Here is a 26,175-nt window from a genome sequence, read left to right as displayed (position 1 = left end):
GCCACCAAACGAGCTTTGTAGGTCTCAATCCTGCCATCGGGGCCCTTCTTCCTCTTGTAGATCCATTTTCAACCAATTGCTTTTACCCCGAAGGGCGGGTCTACTAGAGTCCAGACTCCATTGGTCTCCATCGAGTCCATCTCAGCTCTCATGGCCTCCACCCACTTTTTGGAATCTATGTCTAACATAGCTTCCGCATAAGTTATGGGATCTTCCTCACTAGTCAAGGCTTCCACTAGGTAACTATCCTGGTCATAACCATATCGAACTGGTGGTTTGGATACCCGGGTGGACCTTCTAGGTTGATCACTACCTGGAACTTGTGGGACATCTCCCACTGCTCCTGAGCTCTCCTCATCAAGAACTATTTCCTGATGATGGGTGTCCAGGATGTATTCGGTTTCTAAGAATTGGGCATTTCGACTGCAAAACACTTTCTCCTCACTTGGGTCATAGAATAGATAACCCACCGAATCTTTTGGGTAGCCTATAAATAGGCAACGGCTGGTTTTAGACTCCAACTTGTCCACACTTGTTCTTTTAACGTGTGTAGGACAACCCCAAATCTTCAAGTGTCTCACACTTGGCTTCCTTCCGGTCCAAAGTTCATATGGAGTTTTCGGAACTGATTTGGTTGGAATCCGATTCAACACGTAGATAACAGTCTCTAATGCGTATCCCCAAAAGGATGTGGGTAATTCTGAGCGTACGAGAAGTGACCGGACCATGTCCAACAAGGTCCTATTCCTCCTCTCTGAAACACCGTTGAGTTGAGGTGTAGTAGGAGGAGCTAGTTGTGACACTATCCCATTGTTCTTCAAGTAGTTCCTGAATTCGTTAGAGAGATACTCGCCACCTCGATCCGATCGAAGGGTCTTAACTTCTCTCCCTAATTGTTTCTCAACTTCCTTTCTGAACTCTTTGAACTGTTCAAAGGATTCAGTTTTGTGTCTCATTAGGTACACATAACTATATCGTGAAAAATCATCTGTGAAGGTGATGAAATACACGTGTTGATTCCGTGTCCTAACACTCAGGGGACCACATACATTAGTATGTATTAGGTCAAGTGTGCCAACAGATCTTTCAGGTTTACCGTAAAATGGCCGCTTAGTCATCTTACCTTGAAGGCAAGGCTCACAAGTGGGAAGATTTTCTACGGTTAGAAAATCCAAAGGACCATCCTTTACCAGCCTTGTGATTCGGTCAACACCGATATGGCCAAGTCGGTAATGCCATAGGCACGTGGGATTTACTGTATCACGATTCCTTTTCTTGGGATTTTTGACCGACGTAGTTTCGGTTAAGTTAGTTTCCAGAGAAGGATGTAGAACGTAGAGACCGTTCTCCAATTCCCCGCATGCGATGAATTTGTTATTTCGTTTAACAGTAATCGTATTACCAAAATAAACAGTATATCCATCAGCCCACAATTTAGAAATAGAAATTAAATTTCTTCTCAAGTTCTGTACATAAAGACAATCTTTAAGTACAAGTACTCCTCTAAAAACTAATTCTACGGTTCCTATTGCCGTAGCTACAACACTTGCAATCGTTCCAAAGAATAGTGTCACTTCGCCTTCACTCAATCTTCTGCTAACTTTGAACCCCTGCAGTGAGTTACACGCATGAGTTGAAGCCCCAGAGTCAACATACCAGGACACAGAAGTAACTAACATATTAGTTTCTATGACACAAGTTTCGATATTACCTTTCTTAGATTCCAGGTAGGCAGGACAGTTCCTCTTCCAGTGGCCGGTCTGCTTGTAGAAGTGACAGACATTAGATGCCTTGTTCTTCTTCTACTTCTTAGGCTTGGCAGTTTTCTTCTGGGGCTTATTTGCCTTTCTCTTTTTCTTGCTCGATTTGTTAGCTTCAGCAAGCATAACCATAGGCTCATCCTTCTTGAGTAGATCCTTGGCCCTCTACAACATATTGCTGAGTTCCTGGACGCTGACATTCAGCTTATTCATATTGTAGTTCATTGTGAACGCATTGAAGGAAGAGGGCAAAGAATTCAAGATGGCATCCACTTGCGTGCCAAGATCTAGCCCGGATCCAAGAGCTTCTAGTTCGTTAATGTATCCCATCATCCGAAGACAATGGTCATGAACTTTCTGCCCCTTGGACATCTGCGCGGTCATGAACAATTTCAGGACCTTCTGTCGAGTAGAACAGTTCTGCTCTTCATACATTGTCTTTAGATTGTCCAATATGTCCTTGGCTAATTCGATCTGATCGAACTGCCTCTGTATTGAGTTGTCTAGTGAGGTAATGACAAAGCAGCGGGCTAGGGAGTTCTTATCCTCTCAATCTTGGTAGTCCCTCCTACGGGCCTCAGAAGCCCTATCACCCGGACGCTTCGGGGCAGGATTTTTCACCACCTTATCTAACTTTTCGGAAGTTAGGACTAACATAAGATTTCTATACCAGTTGGCATAGTTTGGGCCCTTAAGCTTGTTATTATCTAGTAGCTTTGCGAATTGACTGTTTACCATTTTCTGATAAAACAACAAAGACGTTAGTCCACAACCTTAGATTGATTCATGTCACTTACATAGACATGGTTTTTAATCTATGTTCCATTCCCATTTGTATATCTCTGAGATTTCCCTCCTTTCTTAGTGACGAAGACGACGAAATGTCTCTAGAAATGTGGGAAATCACATGGGGTCCCCTTCGAACCCTAGATTTGGTCCAAACAGTTTTGGTCCAATCTAGTCCGAAATGGTCCAAAACTGATTTTCAATTCAAGAATTAATTCATGAAAGATCTGAAATTAATAATCTTGATTTTAAACAATCACAAATCAATTATGGACTATTCGCACCACCTGCAAAACAGAGGTTAATAACAGAAATCCTATTTCTATTAATTAACTACATTCTTGATCAAATCCTATACATTCAGTCTAAAAATAAAAAAAAAAAAATATTTACAGACCGAATTGAATGAAATAATCGAAAAAGGGTGCGCAGACCATCTGCGCCAAATCTGCACTGCGATCTCCAGGTTCGAACAGTCCATTAAATCAAAATAAATAAAGAACAATTCTAAATAAATTTTGGATTTAACAAAAATTAATTTTAGATCAATCGCCCTTAACAAGAAACCATTTCTTGAAAAGAAAAGAAAGCAATCTGCGCAAATCTTGGTAGAACATCTTCTATCCATCTACGCAGGGTCAGATCTGATTTTCTTTTGGTTCAAGATTCGAACCTGTGGCTCTGATACCACTGAAAGAATGGTAGGATCCATCTAATGGACGCCAATAAGGTTGCAGAATGGGTGGGCGAATTTCAAAAATTTTCCTACCTTCTTCCAACTGGGAATCATATTCCCTAAATTTAGAATACTATATTCAAGGATCCTACTTGAACCATAATCGAACCAGATCTGAACCAAAAAAGCAAAAGGGAGGAATATACCTGATTCGGAGAAGCAGTATCTCCCAAAGTTGGTGTTCACGCCCAAAGAAGAAATCAAGATCCGCTCCTGCTGAAGATGACACAATTGTGGATGGAACGGAACCAGCAGGGTGCGTCCTACACACTGGATCCTTCGTAAGAATCCTCTAGAAACTCTGAACACCGAATCTATCTCAGTCTTTTTCGCAAGACTGATGTCAAGAACTGATTTCCTGACTTCCTATTGCTGCAAATATCAGATCTTGCAAGAGGGAAATGGCGGCAGCTGGAGGAGAACTCCTAGGACGAAGATGGCTGAACTGCTTCTCTTCTCTCTAGAGTTTGTATGAGATCTAATCTCTGTTTTGCAAGATAATTTCTTGCACCACAAACCCTTGGTTTGAAATCTGATATATTCATCTTAGGGTTTCTCCTCTTTTTCTTCTTGATTAAGAAACCTCCTATTTTGGAGTTATCCCAATCCAAATCAGTATTAGGATATGGTATTATCTTAATCCAAATCCGTTGGTGACTGAGATGGCTGAGCTGAACTCCCAACTTCCCTTTTCAACTGTATTAGGGCAGCCCGAACTGCATCTAAAGTCTCTAGGGGTGTGCCTTTTGTTCCTGACGAGGATGCTGAGTATTCACAGCCACATGAGCATTACCCTTCTTATTTCTTAGTTTTGTTGGGACCAAATAAGGATGCAGCTTCCAACAAGTATCTTTTGTGTGATTGGGTTTCTTGCAATGTTCACATAACAAGTCCCGTTTATCTTCCTTCTTCCTGTCCCTTTCTGTATCACCCCCTGACTTAGGTTTAATAGCTGTCAGGGCTGGGGAAAGAGGCTGAGGTTGCATCATGACTTTCCACCTGGTCTCTTCACTATGTACCAGGGAGTATGCTTGAGAGAGGGTCACACTATCTCTGGTTAGTATCTGTTGCCGCAAAATGTCATATTCTGAATTCAGGCCAGCCAGAAATTCAAACACCCTATTTGTCTCGACTTGCTTTCTGTGAGTTTGTGCATCTCTAGGACTCTCCCACTCAAGAGTCTCTAGGTGATCAATCTCATGCCATAGGGATTTCAAGGTAGAGAAGTAGACAGAAATTGGTTTCTCTCCTTGTTTAAGACTATTCACTTCACACTTCAGTTCATAGGCTCTGGCAACATTAAGGGGTTGGAAATATGTTTCTTTCATAACATCACATATCTCCTTGGTTGTCTTGGCCTACAAGTAATTTTGGCTGATATATGGCTGCATAAAATTACACAGCCATGCCATAACCAAGTAATTCTCTTGAACCCACTTAGTGTACATCAGGTCCTCCTTGGAAGGTTCTTTCACATCTCCTAAGAGGTAGCCTAGTTTTCCCCTTCCCCCAATAGCCATCATGGATGATTGGACCCATTCCAAGTAGTTTGACCAGTCAAATCTCATAGTTGTAATCTGAAACCCAATTTCAGATATACTACCATAACTGTTGTTCCCAAAACTACCTTCTCCCTGATTTTTAAACTCCATCTTTGGTCAAGAATCAGTAGGTACGAACTATTAGGGTCACTACAACAGAAAACAACACTTGGACAGTCGATCACAATCAGAAATCAGTATGGAATCAATGCAGGTCTGATCTAAAACCAATCTGTAATCACGGTATATGCATGAAACTAGTGCAGGTCTGATCTGAAACCAATTGGCAACCACAGTATATGCATGAAACCAGTATAAATCTTATCTGAAACCAATCGGCAATCACAGTACCAAGCAGTCCGTACAGTTAGGTTTTGTCGTAGGGTCAATGTGAAACCCTAAAACTGATCACCTCTGGGAGAAAACCTAAAACAAGCACTTTCCAAGAGGATAACAAGAGTTTGGCCCAACAGAAAGGTTTGTCGCAAGGTTAATGTCAAACCCTAGAACAGAGAGAAAACCCTAAAATAGTTCGGCCGCTCCTTCTAGATAGGTCCAACCTATCTTGAGTGATAGCAGTCTCTAGAAAAAAAAGACTTACCCAGAGAATGTTGTTCACTACCTTCCAAGGTTGCCTGAACCCTAGCCTTCTCTGATTCTTCTTGATTACCAACACTCTGCAAGCCGTGGCAAGTCTTCAACAGTTGCGAACCTCTTCTGGTAACCTCCAAGAATCAGCCAACGTATACTTCTTCATAAACTTCCAGCCCTAGATAGTTCTCATGTGGTCGGCTGGACTAGACTCACATGAGAAACCCTAGATAGATTGCTCTGATACCAAGTAGACAATCAAGACTACATCAGCCTTGAACTCTAATAGATTTCAGATTAGGAAAAGTAGAAGAAAAGAAGAGAAAGGAAGGAAAGAGAGGAGAAGAACTGGAGAAAACAAAGGTTGAAAGAAGGGACATATTCATAATGATCTGCCGCCACCACCCTCTTAGTATTTATAGGTTATGTTCAATACATAGGGAAAAGGACAGATCTGCCCTTAGTACTTACATGACAAATAAAGCAAATAAAAACTGAAATAAATAACAACTGAAATAACAAACTGACCACCAACTGACACTACCATAACTGAAACAAATAATTACACATACTGTCCTATGAACACTGATGTGGGGACCACAACTATGGGGCCCACATCATTGTTCTCTACAAAAACCATATAATCATTATTGAGTCTGAGTCTGATTCTTTTTTGGTGACAAAGATGCAATCAAGAATGTGGGTGCAAGAACTGAATTAAACTCAACAAAACCTTGTAGTCAGGACCCAAGACTCAGGACTCAGGCAACAAGGAAAGATAACCAGATAATGTTGATTTTGGTTCTGTATCTTTTGGAAAACAAAGAAACAAAAGGCAAAATACTGCCAAATCTTTCGTTCCTCAGAAAATCATTGAATGTGTTTAAAAGGTAGGGAGGGGCATTCAAAGATGCATTCGGATGGGTTTAACTTGCTCAAAAGGGAATTTGGAGAGAATTTGGAAAAGCATTCAGATACCAATCAAAAGAAAATTAGATGATAGGTAAATGGCATTTTTGTCATTTTACATGGTACTTAATGTTTGTTAACGGTTTTGGACCAACTTGACACTTTTTTGAAAGTTTGGGTATTACAGTGACATGTTCAAAAGTTAACTTGACACTACCCCAAAGTTGAGGCTACCAAAGTGGAATTTTCCTATTTCTAAATTTCTCCCTATCAATTTCTAATTTCTCTCTTTGCCCAGATCTAATCGGACGATGAGAATTAAAAGAATGGTAAATTTCTTAAACTACCCTTATGGTTTAGCGAATTGACTAAATGTACCCTTACTATTTGAAAATTGAAAAATGCTACCCCTACTATTTTTGTCAATTAACTAATACTTCCCTTGCCATTAACACCCCTTAATTTCCCTTTAACAAAAAGATAAAAGGACTATTTTACCCTTTAGATCTGTTTCTCTCTCTCCTTCTTTTCCCCCACCAGCCTCTTGTTAGACAGTTTTGTATGCCCTTAGCTTCAATCAGAATGATGTACTTTATGAGTTTATTGTAAATGAATAAAGATACATATTTGATTCATGTTCCCTTGGTATGTTTTTGTGTAATACCCTTAAACTGGACACTTAATGAGACTCGTGTTAGTTTAGAATGTTCACAGCCAGTGGGTCGGTCTGGAGAGACCTATCCTGACAAGGCTGACACTGTGGTGCCACCAAGTCGGTTGGGGTGTCCTGTCTCAGCTGCCAGGGTGAGACCCTAGGCACATACAGTGTAGGATTAATTGAATCTTTGAACTGGACCAGATTTCCAGTATTGCCCTGGACCTTGGAGATTGATGAGCAAAACTGGAAAGTTACACCCGACCCCTAGACTCGATTATGATACTACACTAGGTGTCGGATTGGGCTATCTTTGATGTACCAATCAGTGAGATCCTTAGCGGGGGTCAAAACCTGGGTATGTTGGGACAGTCCAATAATTCATCTGAGTGGGTGATCATAGTGACAGGATCAGCCCCTTTGTCGGACAAAGGTAATGATCGGGGATGCACTCTCATTGATGGAAACCTGAAGGGATGAGAGATCCATCCTATGGACGCCCAAAAGATTGCGGAATAAGGGGTGAATTTCAAAAATTTTTCTCTCCCTTCAACTGGGAATCGTATTCTCCATTTAGAAAATCATATTTTCAAAGATCAATCTTGAACCATAAACTGAACCAAATCTGAACCAAAAGGAGTGGGAAGGATTATACCTGATACGGAGAAGTAATATCTCCCAACGAAGGTGTTCACGCCCAAGGAAGGATCCAAAGACTGCTCCCACTGAAGATGGCGCAGTGTAGGTGGAGCAGAATCAGTAGTGTTCTTCTCCAAGAACTCTGTCCTTCACAAGAATCAGCAAGATGGTACGTGAGCACAACTTCCTTTCAATCCTTTCTCAAAGGACTAATGTCAAGATCCAATCTTGACTTCTCCCACAACTGGAGATCGAACTGGCAAACAGGGCGGCAAGAACAGGGAGGCGGCAAGAGAGTATTTGTAGGGAGCAGAATTCTCTCTTCTTGATTTCATCACTAAAGAAAATATGATGATCTGTGTGTATATCTTTTAGGCTGCCGCCCCCTTCTTCTTTTATAATCTTAAAGGGATCAGCTCCTAATCAGATTAGGAGTTGCTAATCCAAATCATATTTGGGTTAGAAGTCCCTTTAAGTGATAAGGGATAATCCTTATTTTATCTGGAGATCAGATCAGCCATCTCCTAATCTGATTAGGAGGTTTCCAAATCTAAATCTTATTTAGATCTTGGACTCTCTAAGTGGATAGGGTCTAAGCCCAATCCTATTAGCTGATCCACTTCAGAATTCGCCCCTTTATTAATTAAATAAACAACCCAGTTCGAATTGGGCTTTAGGCCCATTAAGCTTATGTGCTCACTTAACCCTCTTAACTGCTGCCCAGTTGGGCTTCCTTGTATGGCGTGGGACCCAAGCATTGATCTACACATCAGCCACATGGGTTCGGCCCAGCCTTTGTTACAAGGCCTGGCCGAATACACTGTTAAAGACGGTGCACCCCCTGAAACCCATCAAATGGGCTCTACGGGCCCAACACTTACCCTAAGAGGTCCCTGGGCCAAGCCACCTTGTAACACCTAGGGACTGTGGGCAGATGCAAGATTAGCCCATCAGGTATTATCCTCAATGGTCTTACACTTAACCTCTCAGCCCATAATGATCATACACTGCCCGACAAGAGAGGACCTCTCCCTCGGCTGCAAGGAACAGTGTTGCACTCTCCACTCATATGGATCCCGGGAATTAAAACCTTTTGCAAACATTTTAGAAACCATATATATATTTTTATATCTTATATAAAATATAATTTGCAAAACAAATCTCAACGGTTGAAATCGGCTGCCGGCAGTCTTGGTTTCCATCAGTGAGAGTGCATCCCCGATCATTACCTTTGTCCGACAAAGGGGCTGATCCTGTCACTATGAGCACCCACTCAGATGAATTCTCGGACTGTCCCAGCATACCTAGGTTTTGACCTCCGCTAAGGATCTCACTGATTGGTACATCAAAGATAGCCCAATCCGACACCTAGTGCAGTATCATAATCGAGTCTAGGGGTCGGGTGCAACTTTCCAGTTTTGCCCATCAATCTCCAAGGTCCAGGGCAATACTGAAAATCTGGTCCAGTTCAAAGATTCAATTAATCCTACACTGTATGTGCCTAGGGTCTCACCCTGGCAGCTGAGACAGGCCACCCCAACCGACTTGGTGGCACCACAGTGTCAGCCTTGTCAGGATAGGTCTCCCCAGACCGACCCACCGGCTGTGAACATTCTAAACTAACACGAGTCTCATTAAGTGTCCAGTTTAAGGGTATTGCACAGAAACATACCAAGGGAACATGAATCAAATATGTATCTTTATTCATTTACAATAAGCTCATAAAGTACATCATTCTGATTGAAGCTAAGGGCATACAAAACTGTCTAACAAAACCAAGACTGGTCTTAGATCTGATGTAACAATTGGGCTTAGACCCTATTGAAACCTCCTAATCAGATTAGGAGATGGCTGATCTGATCTCCAGATAAGATAAGGATTATCCCTTATCACTTAAAGGGACTTCTAACCCAAATGTGATTTGGATTAGCAACTACTAATCTGATTAGGAGCTGATCCCTTTAAGATTATAAAAGAAGAAGGGGGCAGCAGCCTTTAGACATACACTACACACAGATCATCAGGTTTTCTTTAGTGCTGAAATCAAGAAGAGAGAATTCTGCTCCCTGCAAATACTCTCTTGCCGCCTCCCTGTTCTTACCGCCCTGTTTGCCAGTTCGATCTCCACTTGTGGGAGAAGTCAAGATTGGATCTTGACATCAGTCCTTTGAGAAAGGATTGAAAGGAAGCTGTGCTCACGTACCATCTTGCTGATTCTTGCGAAGGACAGAGTTCTTAGAGAAGAACACTACTGATTCTGCTCCACCTCCACTGCGCCATCTTCAGTGGGAGCAGTCTTTGGATCCTTCCTTGGGCGTGAACACCTTCGTTGGGAGATATTACTTCTCCGTATCAGGTATAATCCTTCCCACTCCTTTTTGGTTCAGATCTGGTTCAGTTTATGGTTTAGAATTGATCCTTGAAAATATGATTTTCTAAATGGGGAATACGATTCCCAGTTGAAGGGAGAGAAAAATTTTTGAAATTCGCCCCTTATTCCGCAATCTTTTGGGCGTCCATAGGATGGATCTCTCATCCCTTCTGTGGTATCAGAGCCATGGTTCAAATCTTGAACCAGTTTGTTTCAGATCTGAACCTGCGCAATTGGGCAGAAGGTGTTCTACCCAATTTGCGCAGATATGGGTTTTGGGAATTTGTTCCCAAAATTAATGGGCGAATAATCTGAAATTAATTTTATATAAATCTGATTATTATTTAGAATTGTTCTTTATGATTTTCTTGATTTATGGGTTGTTCGTACAAGAGGAGATCGAAATCTTGGTTTGCGCAGGGAACCTACAAGATTTGCAGTTTCTTGATTTATTTATTACATTTGGTCTGTAAATAATTTTTTTATTTTTTTCTAGACTCAATGTATAAGTATTCGATCTGATGTAATTATTAATAGAAATAGGATTTCTATTTATTTTTATTTTGGATCGAAGATGGCGGCGCACAAAGGGAGATTTCGCAGAGAAGAAGATTTCGCAGATGAGAGAATCGCTATCTGTGATTTGCAGTTTGTGAAACTGCATTCTGTGATCTAACCTCTGTTTTGCAGGATGGATTGTGCGAACAGCCCTGATTTACTGATTGTTGTTTTTCTTTTATCAGTGATTAATTTCAGATTATTTTCTTGAATTAAAGATTTAATTAAAGATCAAACCCTAGACCCATTCGAACCAAGATTGGTTCAAACTGTTTGGACCGAATCTAGGGTTTAATCAAGGCTGAAAGTCAGCCCTAATTTTCCCACTAATGGGCCTAAGGATTGATATTTAATTAAATGGTTAATTCGGCCCAACCTGTAAAGGCCCAGTTTTAAACAGTTAAAACTGCTGAAAGCCCACTTAACCCTTAAAGCTATATGGGTTGAACCATTCGGCCCATATACTTAAAAAATATTAATGGTTAATATTATGGATTTGAAATGGGCTTCAAATGGGCTTTACAGATAATTAATTGATTGGATCAATTTATCCCTACATGTGATGTATGGATGTGTGATGTGCTACGTACATGGGCCATAAGTACTTGGCCCATGCTCAATCGACAGTGGCTCTTTCGCACACCATGGCTGAATGCACATCATTGCCATGGTGTCCCTTTTGGTCATTGGATGACCTCCCTCAGTGGTGGGCCCCACACCTCATCATGAGGTCTCGTGCGGAACCCTAGCCGATTTAGGCCCACCAAAATCTAGCTTTATGAAAGTCAGTGGGAGCCACTTTGGTTTGACCTCAAGATAGAAATAGGGCGTAATTATCTGTTCCCTCCAGATAATATGAGTGCATGTGATAGGGAGATTCATATGATGAACTCTCTAAAGGCTTTCCATCATTAGTACGAGGATGGGTCCTTCAGTAATGAGGAAACGCACCAGAAAATGGGCTATCCATTTGCTGTTGGGCTTGTCTAAGTGTTTCATAAGATGATAGGGGCGTCATAGACCGATGTGGGAGGGGCTTCACCAGAAAATGGGAATCTCTCACGGTACCTTGGCGTTCACGAATATGATGGGTAAGCACTCACTGGACAGAAAGGTTTACCTGAAAACGGCTCTGAACCTTATCTGACAGAGGCCAAAGGGAAAACTCATATGATGAGTGGATATGATCCTTCACAGAAAGGTGGTGGGGTTATGCAGCTGAAACAGTTGGCTTCATGCACCCTATGTGATTTCCCACATTTCCAGAGACAACCCGTTGTCTCCATCACTGAGAAAGGAGGGAAATCTCAGAGATGAATAAATGGAAATGGATCGTAGATTAAAATCCATATCTATGAAATGAACATGAATCAAATTAGGTCGTGGACTGATGTTTGCTCTTTTATCAGAAAATGGCAAACGGATCATTTGCAAAGCTACTTGATGACAACAAGTTGAAGGGCCCAAACTATGCTGACTGGTATAGGAACCTTATGCTGGTCCTTGCTTCTGAAAAACTTGACAAAGTGGCAAAGAATCGTGCCCCGGAGCATCTAGGAGATAGGGCTTCTAAGGCCCGAAGGAGAGACTATCAAGAATGGGAGGAGAAAAACTCCCTTGCCCGGTGTTACATCATTGCCTCCTTGGACAATCCGATACAGAGGCAGTTCGATCAGATCGAACTTGCCAAAGACATATTGGACAGTCTTAGGACAATGTATGAAGAGCAGAATCGTTCTACTCGACAAAAGGTCTTGAAACAGTTCATGACCACACAAATGTCCAAGGGTCAACAAGTTCACGACCATTGTCTTCGGATGATGGGATACATCAACGAATTGGAGGCTCTTGGATCCAGGCTGGACCTTGCAACCCAAATAGATGCTATCCTTAACTCTTTGCCTCCTTCCTTTAATCCGTTCATCATGAACTATAACATGAACAAGCTGAATGTCAGCTTACAAGAGCTCAGCAATATGTTGCAAAGAGCTGAAGAACTGATTAAAAAGGATGAGCCTGTAGCCATGCTTGTTGAAGCTGGCAAGACAGGCAAGAGAAAGAGGAAGGCAAAGAAGCCTCAGAAGAAAGCCACTAAAAGCAAAAGGCAGAAGAAAGACAAAGCATCGGATGCCTGTCACTTCTGCAAAAAGACCGGCCACTGGAAAAGGAATTGTCCTGCCTACCTGGAATCCAAGAAAGGTAACTTTGAAACTTATGTTATAGAAACCAATTTATTGGTAGCTTCTGTGTCCTGGTGTATTGACCCCGGGGCTTCAACTCATGCGTGTAACTCACTGCAGGGGTTCAAGGTAAGCAGAAGGCTGAGTGAAGGAGAAGTCACGCTCTACTTGGGGACTACTGCAACTGTTGCAGCCATAGCCATAGGAACCGTAGAATTATATTTTAGAGAAGGAATAATTGTACTGAAAGATTGTCTTTATGTACAAAATTTAAGAAGAAATTTGATTTCTGTCTCAAAACTGTGTGCAGATGGTTATTCTGTCTTCTTTAGTAATACGATTACTATTAAAAGAAACAACAGATTCATCGCATACGGGGAACTGGAGAACGGTCTCTATGTTCTACATCCTTCTCTAGAAACTAACATAACCGAAACTACGTCGATTGAAAACCCCAAGAAGAGAGCCCGTGATACAGTTAATCCCACGTGTCTGTGGCATTACCGACTTGGCCACATCGGTGTTGACCGAATCACAAGGTTGGTAAAGGATGGTCCTTTGGATTTTCGAGCTGTAGAAGATCTTCCCACCTGTGAGCCTTGCCTACAAGGCAAGATGACGAAATGGCCATTTAACGGTAGGCCTGAAAGATGTACGGGCACACTTGACCTAATACATACTGATGTATGTGGTCCCTTGAGTGTTAGGACACGAAATCAACACGTGTATTTCATCACCTTCACAGATGATTTTTCACGATATGGTTACGTCTACCTAATGAGACACAAGTCTGAATCCTTTGAAAAGTTCAAAGAGTTTAGACAAGAGGTCGAGAAACAGTTAGGGAGAGAAATTAAAGCCCTTCGATCAGATCGAGGTGGCGAATATCTCTCTGACGAATTCAGGGACTACTTAAAGGACAATGGGATAGTATCACAATTAGCTCCTCCTGCTACACCACAACTTAACGGTGTTTTAGAGAGGAGGAATAGGACCTTATTAGATATGGTCCGGTCGCTTCTCATACACTCAGAGTTACCCACATCCTTTTGGGGTTACGCATTAGAGACTGCGATTTACGTGCTGAATCGGGTTCCAACCAAATCGGTTCCAAATACTCCATATGAACTTTGGACCGGAAAGAAACCAAGTGTCAGACACTTGAAGATTTGGGGTTGTCCAGCACACGTTAAAAGAACGAATGCAGACAAGTTGGAATCTAAGACCAGCCGTTGCCTATTTGTAGGCTACCCAAAAGGCTCTATAGGTTACCTTTTCTATGACCCAAGTGAGCAGAAAGTGTTCTGCAGTCGAAATGCACAATTCTTGGAAACCGACTATATCCTGGACACCAATCGCCAGGAAGTTGTTCTTGATGAGGAGAGCTCAGGAGCAGTGGGAGATGTCCCACAAGTTCCAGGTAGTGACCAACTTCGAAGATCCACTTGGGCATCCAGGCCACCAGTCCGTTATGGTTATGATCAGGAAAGTTACCTGGTGGAAACCTTGACTCGTGAGGAGGATCCCGTGACTTACGTGGAAGCTATGTTGGACATAGATTCCCAGAAGTGGGTGGAGGCCATGAGAGCAGAGATGGACTCAATGGAGGCCAATGGAGTCTGGACTCTAGTAGATCCACCCTTCGGGGTAAAAGCAATCGGTTGCAAATGGATTTACAAGAGGAAGAAGGGCCCCGATGGCAGGATTGAGACCTTCAAGGCTCGTCTAGTGGCGAAAGGGTACACTCAGAAAGAAGGCATCGATTATGAGGAAACCTTTTCGCCTGTGGCCATGCTTAAGTCCATTAGGATCCTGCTAGCTGTAGCAGCATACCATGATTATGAGATTTGGCAGATGGATGTCAAAACTGCATTCCTGAATGGAGATCTTACTAAAGATATCTATATGCAGCAGCCGCAAGGCTTCATTGCTGCGGGTCAGGAAAACATGGTATGTAAACTTAATAGATCCATTTATGGACTTAAGCAAACTTCTAGAAGTTGGAACATCCGTTTTGACTCTGCTGTCAAATTGTTTGACTTCGAGCACAATCCGGATGAACCCTGTGTCTATAGGAAGTTCAGTGGAGATAAGGTTACCTTCTTGGTTCTATATGTAGATGAGATTCTACTCATTGGGAATGATGTAGGAATGTTAACTACAGTGAAAGTATGGCTTTCGCAGCAATTCTCCATGAAAGATCTTGGAGAAGCCTCCTATATACTGGGTCTTCGACTCTATAGAGATAGATCGAAGCGGATAATTGGATTATCCCAATCTGCTTATATTGACAAAATAGTCAAAAGATACAGCATGGAAAACTCCAAGAAAGGAAATGTTCTTTTCAGGCACGAAGTCACTCTCTCCAAGAAAATGTCTCCCAAGACTTCTGAGGAGATTGATGGCATGAAAGACGTTCCCTATGTCTCTGCCGTAGGGAGCATCATGTATGCCATGCTGTGCACTCGTCCTGACGTTGCTCAGGCAGTGAGTGTAGTAAGCAAATTTCAGGCCAACCTAGGGCAGGAGCATTGGACTGCTGTGAAAAACATACTTAAGTACCTTCAAAGGACAAAAGAGTTTTGTCTGGTGTTCGACGGTAGCTCACTACAGATCCAGGGTTTTACAGAGGCCGATTTCCAGTCAGACCCAGATGATAGAAAGTCTACATCTGGATATGTTTTCACGATAGGATCGTGTGCTGTTTGCTGGAAAAGCAGCAAACAAGGGTCCACTGCAGACTCCACGACCGAGGCCGAATACATTGCCACAAGTGAGGCTGCCAAAGAAGCTGTGTGGATGAAGAACTTCGTTCACGAGTTGGGAGTTGTTCCGTCCAGCACATCACCCATCCCATTGTTGTGTGACAACAATGGATCCATTGCTCAGGCTAAGGAGCCACGAACCCACTCGAAGTCGAAGCACATTGAGAGGAAGTACCACGTACTGCGGGAGATTGTTGGTAGAGGGGACGTCCTGATTCAGAAGGTAGCGTCAACGGAAAATGTCGCAGACCCATTGACAAAGCCACTATCACAGAAAGTGTTTGAGAAACACGTGGAAAGCATGGGACTCCGGCTAGTACCTGATTGGACCTAAGTGCAAGTGGGAGCTGTTAGACAGTTTTGTATGCCCTTAGCTTCAATCAGAATGATGTACTTTATGAGTTTATTGTAAATGAATAAAGATACATATTTGATTCATGTTCCCTTGGTATGTTTCTGTGTAATACCCTTAAACTGGACACTTAATGAGACTCGTGTTAGTTTAGAATGTTCACAGCCAGTGGGTCGGTCTGGGGAGACCTATCCTGACAAGGCTGACACTGTGGTGCCACCAAGTCGGTTGGGGTGGCCTGTCTCAGCTGCCAGGGTGAGACCCTAGGCACATACAGTGTAGGATTAATTGAAGCTTTGAACTGGACCAGATTTCCAGTATTGCCCTGGACCTTGGAGATTGATGGGCAAAACTGGAAAGTTACACCCAACCCCTAGACTCGATTATGATACTACACTAGGTGTCGGATTGGGCTGTCTTTGATGTACCAATCAGTGAGATCCTTAGTGGGGGTCAAAACCTGGGTATGTTGGGACAGTCCAAGAATTCATCTGAGTGGGTGATCATCGTGACAGGATTAGCCCCTTTGTCGGACAAAGGTAATGATCGGGGATGCACTCTCACTGATGGAAACCAAGACTGCCGGCAGCCGATTTCAACCGTTGAGATTTGTTTTGCAAATGTATTTTATATAGGATATAAAAGTATATATATATTATGGTTTCTAAAATGTTTGCAAGAAGGTTTTAATTCCCGGGATCCATATGAGTGGAGAGTGCAACACTGTTCCTTGCAGCCGAGGGAGAGGTCCTCTCTTGTCAGGCAGTGTATGATCATTATGGGCTGAGAGGTTAAGTGTAAGACCATTGAGGATAATACCTGATGGGCTAATCTTGCATCTGCCTACAGTCCCTGGGTGTTACAAAGTGGCTTGGCCCAGGGACCTCTTAGGGTAAGTGTTGGGCCCGTAGAGCCCATTTGATGGGTTTCAGGGGGTGCACTGTCTTTAACAGTGTATTCGGCCAGGCCTTGTAACAAAGGCTGGGCCGAACCCATGTGGCTGATGTGTAGATCAATGCTTGGGTCCCACGCCATACAAGGAAGCCCAACTGGGCAGTAGTTAAGAGGGTAAGTGAGCACATAAGCTTAATGGGCCTAAAGCCCATTTCGAATTGGGCTGTTTATTTAGTTAATAAAGGGGCGAAATCTGAAGTGGATCAGCTAATAGGATTGGGCATAGACCCTATCCACTTAGAGAGTCCAAGATCTAAATAAGATTTAGATCTGGAAACCTCCTAATCAGATTAGGAGATGGCTTATCTGATCTCCAGATAAGATAAGGATTATCCCTTATCACTTAAAGGGACTTCTAACCCAAATGTGATTTGGATTAGCAACTCCTAATCTAATTAGGAGCTGATCCCTTTAAGATTATAAAAGAAGAAGGGGGCGGCAGCCTTTAGACATACACTACACACAGATCATCAGGTTTTTTTTAGTGCTGAAATCAGGAAGAGAGAATTCTGCTCCCTACAAATACTCTCTTGCCGCCTCCCTGTTCTTGCCGCCCTGTTTGCCAGTTCGATCTCCACTTGTGGGAGAGGTCAAGATTGGATCTTGACATCAGTCCTTTGAGAAAGGATTGAAAGGAAGCTGTGATCACGTACCATCTTGTTGATTCTTGCAAAGGACAGAGTTCTTGGAGAAGAACACTGCTGATTCTGCTCCACCTCCATTGCGCCATCTTTAGTGGGAGCAGTCTTTGGATCCTTCCTTGGGCGTGAACACATTCGTTGGGAGATATTACTTCTCCGTATCAGGTATAATCCTTCCCACTCCTTTTTGGTTCAGATCTGGTTCAGTTTATGGTTCAGAATTGATCCTTGAAAATATGATTTTCTAAATGGGGAATACGATTCCTAGTTGAAGGGAGAGAAAAATTTTTGAAATTCGCCCCTTATTCCGCAATCTTTTGGGCGTCCATAGGATGGATCTCTCATCCCTTCACCTCTCCCTCTTTCTCTCTCCTTCTTTTTCCCATTTGTAGGTATATATTTATTCATTTAGTCTCTCAAAGAACATTAAACACTGTATTGACACCACATGGATGCCTGTGATCAACCTACAATTAACTTTCCCTCTACGATGAACCCGCAGTGCAGCACAGTCTCACGATGAACCCACAATGCGCATCACAGAACCACGATAAACCTACGGTTCATCGCACGCTCTCGACGAGCCCACTTGTAGCTCGAGCCAAGGCAAACCAAATCTGAACCCGCGATGAGGTTCGCATACACTTGGGCCTGCGATAAACCCTCAATCGCCACGATGCCACGACCTGCCAAGGAGTCGCGTCCAGACGCCACCTGCACGAGCAATGTCGAGGGAACGAACATGGCGAGGTGCCACGTAAGGCTAACAAGACATCACCCGCTAGACGGTGATGTCACTAGTGCCACATCAATTAAGTAAGGCACGCAAGAGGTAGTAGTGCATGTGAATTATGAGGGTTCTCGAGGGAAAGGAAAGTCGATCCTCGGAATGATCCCCATGGGGCGCGTGGCGAAACCCCAATGGTGCACTTAATGATTGACAGCAAACCCAATATTAGCACCTTTATCTCCTTCCTTTTAGGATCTTTAGATCTCCCCCATAAATAGAGATCCTCCTCGTATTGAAATTCATTCAGCAACCAAGTACCTTTGTTATTGACTCTCAAACTCTATCACCCGAGCTCGAGACCCTAGCTTGAGAACCAATCCCCCCAACTCTCAGTCTTTCTCTGTCTTTCAAAGAGACCGTTCCCCAATCTAGTCTTTACCCAACCTACACCATTGTTGTTGGATTCACTAGACAAAGTAAAGGTCCATGAAATTCTCTCTCAGTCTCTCTCCCTCTAATCAAAATAGAAGAATATAGAGCTTTTTATGGGCCACAGCAACCTCTTTTGGAAGCAAGAAGCCATGATTGAACGAAACTATACCCACAAGAGCTTGGACGAGCAAAAGCTTAGCCCAGAACACGATGATGACGAGTACCTACATAGTGACTATTTATGTTTCATGAGTTACCAGACCGTCTAGACTCGAGAATGATTCCTTTCACAAAGGATCACCGATGGGCTCAATTCCTTCTAAGGAGCCACAATCCTTTTGGTTCACATTCTTATCTAGGGTCCTAGCAAATGGATGCATTAATGGAACAGTCAAACAAGATGACCACTCAAGACTCCCTCACAGAATCTTCGGTGTACAGAGAGATTGGGTACAACAATTGTTTCTTAATTGAGCAAGATATGGAAATTGTTTCTGGCCACTTGGTGGGTGGCAAAGACAAGCAAAAGGCTTTCCGGAGGTTGGGAGGAGAGTAGTACCAATCAAAGAACCTCATCACTAAAAGGAACCAAAGGAATAAGATCCATCGAATTTGTAGTTGTCACCGGCTTTCAGAGAGCTCCAATAAGACAAACAGGGGAGATTCACCGTTGCTCTCCATCGCTTGGTCCAAACAAAACACACAAGAAAAAAAGAAGGGGAGATCCACCGCTACTCGACCTATTGCTTGGTCTAGCCAAAACATAAGAAAAAAAAGGAGAAGGGGAGATCCGTCAGTGGTTGTCGTTGTTGCCTGTGACAGTCATCCATGTTATTAGTGGGAATGTTTTGGTGAACATGTTTCCGAAACCGCCATTTTGGGTACGTTACCAAAATCGTCGTTGTTGACAAATGGAGGGGAAGAACGGAGAGAAAACAGAGCTTGCAATGGCGGTTGAAGAAATCGTTGCCTACCTTCTCCTCCACTACACAAACCACATGCCTTGAGGAGAAAAACGATCTCAAATCTGGGTTCAGATCTACACAAGCCACCTACAGGTCGAAGAAATCGCAGGTAGTAGCAACGACGACCAATGTTGTCTCTTTGAATCCCTTTTCAGTTTGTCATCTTTGAATCCTGTGGCTGGTGAAAGGTGACCATTCATCATAAACCTTTGATTTTGTAAACGATAACATGCCTGGCACATGCACGTGGAACTCCTTCTCCTCCTTCACCATGTAGACTCCCACTTCATCTTGTACTGTAAATACTTATCCTACTATACTTCTCCCTCTTGTAGATAACCCTTATCTTTGTAGATTATCTTTGTAGAGGATAAACTTATCCTAGTAAGATAAGCTTTATGCTAATTAGGATTTCATTTAACCTATTCTAATTGGATAAGACTTACTTATCCTTGTACTATATAAATATCAGTATTGAAAGTCGAATAATTCAGTTTAACCATTATTCACAATCGTCTTTCTCTCTCTCTCTCTCTCTCCCTTTATTATTCTCATATGGTATCAGAGCCATAAGCATGTTTTTTCAGGTTTTTGTCATGTCTTCCAGCATGTCTATCAGTTCGATCAATAAAATAAACTTTGGAGCATCAGGGAATCACATTCCTCAATTGATTTCAGTTCGGTTGGATGGTTCCAACTATATTGTATGGTGTTTTCAGGTTGAAAATGCCCTTCTGAGCCATGAGCTCCTCGGATATATCAATAGGACAACCCCTTGTCCATCTTGCTCGATGACAGAACCCTATACACAATGGGTTAAACAGGATTGTTATATCTTCAGCTGGCTTTTATCCTCTTTGATGAAAACAACACTAGCATAGGTCGGAAGCAAAACCAGCAAAGATGTCTAGGAAACTCTTGAGAATATTTATTCTCCTTGAGGAATATCTAGTGCCATTGGTCTCAGAAATGACCTCGACGCACTGCAAAAAAATGATCTCTTTGTGACCGACTATCTCTTCGTGACCAACCTCAGCGCACTGCGGAAAAATGATCTCTTAGTGACAAGCTAGTCGTAATTGGAGAGCCTCTGAAAAATTCACAGCTAATTCATCATGCCCTCAATGGCCTCAGTCCAGACTGTGATGCTTTCTCTACAGCTATAATTACCCGAACAAATGAATTATCATTTGCTAGTTTACAAGGTATGCTTCTCACTCATGAAAATCGTTTGCTTCATTCAATAACTATATCCACACAGGCTACCTCCCCTTCTGCGAATCTTGCCTCTAAAGGGAAGGATTCTAAGAAATATAATAAAGTTGATATACCTCAAACGAGTAATGGATCCACTAAGCCCTCCAAATATATCCACTAAGCCCTAGCGTTTACAGCTGCATCCAAACATGACAAGCAGAATGCAAATATTTGGTTTCCTGATTTTGGAGCAACACATCACCTCACTTCAGATCTCAATAAACTGCAAATACACTCTGACTTTGATGGATCTGATCGAGTCTCTATTGGCGATGGTTTAGGTTTGTAGATTGCTCATTCTGACTCTTCTACTATTTCTACTTTATCTTCTAGATCATTGATTATGAATTATATTCTACATGTTCCGCGGATCTCCTTCAATCTCTTATTTGTGGCTCGATTTTCTGCTGATAACAATGTCTACTTTGAATTTCATCCTCATGAATTTTTTGTGAAGCATCGATGACCAGGATGATAATTCTTCAAGGGTCAAATAAAGTTGGTTTGTATCAGCTACGTCTCCCAATCAAGATACCAGCTCCGTCCCCCTTTGCGTTTGTGTGTACTCATGTCAGCCCTGCGATTAGACCTGTTCATGGGTCAGGCCGGGCTGGGCTTTCACTCTGAATTAATAGATTTTTCTAAGGCCCGAGCCTGACCCGGCCCGACCATCGGGCCTACAACTTGGGCCCGAGCCCAAAATTTAGCCCATGATGTTACTACTACTGAAGCAGCTGAATAGAGAGAGAGAGAGAAACTATAAAGAAAAAAATAAAAAACGTATATATTAAATTATAAATATATATATATATATTTCAATAAAAATTATATTATTTATATATTTTATATAATATATAAAATACATATTATGTATTGTATAAAATATATAATGCGGAGTCAGACCGAGCCGGGCTTTTTTGACAAATCCTGAGTCCGGCCCAAAACACAGTTGGGCTTACTGTGTTAGGCCCGAGGTCAGGCCCGCGGGCCTAATTACATAACCAAGCCCGACCGGGGTGTGGGCCGGGCCATCGGGATACCCAGCCCATGAATAGGTCTACCTGCGATTTGGCACCATCGACTGGGTCACCCTGCTCTTAGAGTGACTCAAGATATTATTTATTTTCAGCATTTACCAATAATTTCTAGTAGTGAATTTAATTTTTTTTCAGCTTGCTCAATGGCCAAAAGTTATGTACTCCCCTTTTCTAGAAGACATACCATTAGTAAATCCCCTTTGGAATTAATTCATTATGACTTATGGGGACCCTCTCCAGTGACATCTGCTTCTGGTTATCGTTATTATATTCTTTTTGTTAATGATTTATGTCGGTATAGTTGGATTTTTCCTCCCACCTACAAATTTGAGGCCTTTAATGTGTTCTTGAAATTCAAAGCTAATGTTGAATTATTGTTTGATGCTAAAATTAAATATTTTCAAAGTGATAGTGGCTCTGCATTCAAGACTTTTGAAAATTATTTTAACCATGTGGGTATTTCTCGACGTATATCATGTCCGTATACATAGGCACAGAATGGGTGAGTTGAACACAAACATCATCATATTGTTGAGACCGGTCTTGCTCTTATGACTCATGCTGAAGTCCCTCCTAAATATTGGTTTGAGTCCTTCTCTACTACAGCCTATCTCATTAATCAGCTTCCTACTTTGGTTCTTGGATCGTGCTCCCCGTTTGAGAAATTATTTTGTCATCCTCTGGACTACCTCAAACTCCATTCTTTTGGGTGTGAATGCTTTCTACATGTTCGGCCATATAATAAGCATAAGTTACAACCTCGCTCCCTTTCATGTGTATTTCTTGGGTATTCTAATTCTCATAAAGGATATGTTTGTTTGCATCACTCTATGGGACAGATTTTTATCTCTCGGGATGTTATTTTTAAAGAGGATTCCTTTCCGTTTCTTTGTACCACGGATATTGAATCACCACCATCCTTGATTCAACCTCCTCCAGTTGGGACTCCTCCCCTTGTTGATTCAGACACCACATCGCCAAGTGAAGTTTCATCTTCTCCATCGTCTCCTCAAGATGTTGTGTCCCCACCTTCTCGTGCTGAATCTACTGCTTCTACCTTACCACCCCTTCTTCTGCCTTGCATCCGATGACCACTCGGGCTCGATATGGTATATTCAAGCCAAATCCAAGGTATGCCTTACTTGCTAGTCCCCTTTCTAAATCTGAACCAACTTGTTATTTTCAAGCTCATAAGGATCCTCGATTGGTTCTTGCAATGACTGATGAGTACAGAGCCTTACTTCAAAGTAAAACTTGGACTCTTATCCCAGCCCCACCTGATAAAAATATTATTGTCAACAAATGGGTTTTTAAAATCAAGCACAAGCTTGATGGTTCAGTTGAACGTTTCAAAGCACGCCTTGTTGCCAAAGGCTTCTCTTAGGAAACTGGTCTTGATTATGATGAAACATTTAGCCCTATTGTCAAATCGGCTACCATTCGCATAGTATTATCTATTGCCGTTTCCTTTAATTAAGATGTTCGCCAATTGGATGTTAGAAATGCTTTTTTACATGGCCACATTTCAGAAGAAATGTATATGAAGCAACTAGTTGGGTTTGTTGATCCTAGATTCCCAACACGTGTTTGTCGCCTCCATCGATCTCTCTATGGTTTGAAACAGGCACCTCGTGCATGGTTTACAAGCTGCGTGATTTTCTTCTTTCTATAGGATTTCTTGAATCCCGAGCCGATGCCTCCCTTTTTATCTCTTGTTCTGGATCTGACATCATTTTAATTCTTATTTATGTGGACGGCATCATCATTACAGGATCTTCTTCCTCTGCCACTAACACCCTCATTCAGCACCTTGCTTCTCAGTTTTCTCTTCGTGATTTAGGCTCTGCACATTATCTTTTTGGTGTTGAACTTCACAGATCATTCAATGGTTTTTGTCTCTCTTAGCACAAGCATATTGATGACCTTCTACATCGAGCACAACTTCATGATGCCCAAACTCTCTCCACTCCTATGTCTACCTCCACTCGCCTCACTAAATTAGAGGGTGAACCTCTCATTGATCCAACTTTCTTCCATAGCATTGTTGGTGCTCTCTAGTACGTCACTATTACTCATCCAGAAATTGCCTTTGTTGTAAATAAGGTATGTCAGTTCATGCAATATCCTACTACGGTCCACGGGGCTGCTGCAAAAAGGATTCTTCGATACCTAAAAGGAACAATCACTTATGGCTTGCTTCTTCAATTGTGTCGCACCTTCTCTCTTGTTGCTTACTCTGATGCTGATTGGGGTAGCTATCTTATGGATCGATCCCAGAGTGATTAGTGTGTTTCTTGGTTCTAACTTAATTTCCTGGAGTTCTAAAAAGCATCCTATAGTGGCTCAATCAAGCATTGAATCAGAATATCGCAGCTTAGCCTCCGCGGTTGCTGAGGTTTTGTGGCTTCATATGCTCCTCCAAGAACTTGGTATCTCCCTCTCTGTGACTCCTTTGATATGGTGCGACAACATGGGGGCTAAATTTCTTGTTAATAATCCTACACTTCATTCTTGCTCCAAACACATCGAGTTGGATATTCACTTCATTCAAGAAAAAGTTGCAACTAAGCTTCTTGATGTACGGTACATACCCTCGACGAATCAGATTGCAGATATTCTCACCAAGCCCCTTGGTCTTCCACAATTTGAGGTACTTCATCACAAGCTCACCGTGTCTCCCCCGGTTGTGCTTGAGGGGGGATGTAAATGATAGCGTGCATGAAGCATGCACGTGGAACTCCTCCTTCACCATGTAGACTCCCATTTCATCTTGTACTGTAAATATTATCCTACTATACTTCTCCCTCTTGTAGATAATCCTTATCTCTGTAGATTATCTTTGTAGAGGATAAACTTATCCTAGTAAGATAAGCTTTATCCTAATTAGGATTTCATCTGACCTATCCTAATCAGATAAGACTTATTTATCCTTGTACTCTATAAATATCAATAATGAAAGTCGAATAATTCAATTCAACCATTACTCACAATTGTCTCTCTCTCTCCCTTTATTATTTTCATAGATTTGGTCAGCAAGCTGCTGACCCAGGCGATCAAACTGTTCGAACTGTCTAATGGTTTTTGGTTGTTTTTTATTTTTCAAATTTTTTTAATTTTTTTGTCAGAACAAGGCATCCATTCGGTTCAAATGATAAGACCATTTGACCCAGGAACTAGACTCTAAACGATTTGTTGTCCAATTTGGTTTTAAAAAACCTTGACCATGCATGAAACAATATAATTGCACCCTGCCTACAAATGTGAAAGAAAAGGAAAAAATTTCTTCAGTGGATGCTGACCTTAACAGTTGAAACTCAATATAAATATTGGTTATTTTCAATCTCCAATATTGATTAATACCATGATTTGATTCTAGGAAGATATATTATATGAATACCGCAATTGGATGCAAAATTTCAGGTATAAAGCTTGTTGGCTTCCCTTAATCAATTGTTTTATCCACAACTTGTCGACCAAATTAATGGTAATCCAAGTAGAAATGAATTTATATATAGACTAGCATGTCATGCATAAAATAAAATAAAAAAAGAAAGATAAAATTGTGAAGGATTCAATTGAAGCCCATACATAGGGATGGTAATTTTACCCACAAAACCGGGTCCCCGATCCGACCCGCCCTGAACGAAGTGGATTTTCCCTGGTCACAAATGCATATGGGTCGGGTTCGGGAAATTTTCTTTTTCCCCGAACTAAGGATAGGGCGAGGATGGGGTCTGCTTATAAATCCCCAAACCCACCCCGATCCCGGTTGCGAATTACAAATATACCCATTTATATATAATGTATTAAGGTATTAGGTTAGGAGTTAGGACTTCTGCCTGTTTCGTCTTCCTTCAACCTTCGCATATATAGAGACTCAGAGAGTCACTGAGTCTTCCTTCAACCTTTGCACAACTGCCAATTGCTAGGCGCCACCGCCGTCGTAGCACAGAGGAACCACTAACTGTCGCACGGCTGCAGTGATTCACTCTTCAATCTTCATCTTCAAGACTTCTCACTTTCTCAGTCTAGCAGTCTTCCTTTGATCTTCATAGTGAATCAATGATTCACTCTTCTTCCTCTCTCTCCGTTTGTAATAGATCAACAACAGTTCTTAGCTTTTTCTTCCTCTCTTGCTCTAGCAATAACAGACCGTCGGGCGCCGCCATCACCATAGCAGCAGACTTCCCTGTCTTCCTTCGTTCTTCAATCTTCATTGTGTTGCGGGGCAGGTACATGTCGGTAATTCCCCATCCCCGACGGGGCCAGGGATGGGGGTTAAATATTTACCCTGATACCGGGGATAGGTGCGGGGA

Source organism: Nelumbo nucifera, chromosome 1 (assembly GCF_055504915.1).
Source record: "Nelumbo nucifera cultivar China Antique chromosome 1, China Antique-T2T, whole genome shotgun sequence".
Taxonomy (NCBI): Eukaryota; Viridiplantae; Streptophyta; class Magnoliopsida; order Proteales; family Nelumbonaceae; genus Nelumbo; species Nelumbo nucifera.
The sequence above is the reverse complement of the archived record's forward strand: the minus strand, read 5'-3'. Positions refer to the sequence as shown.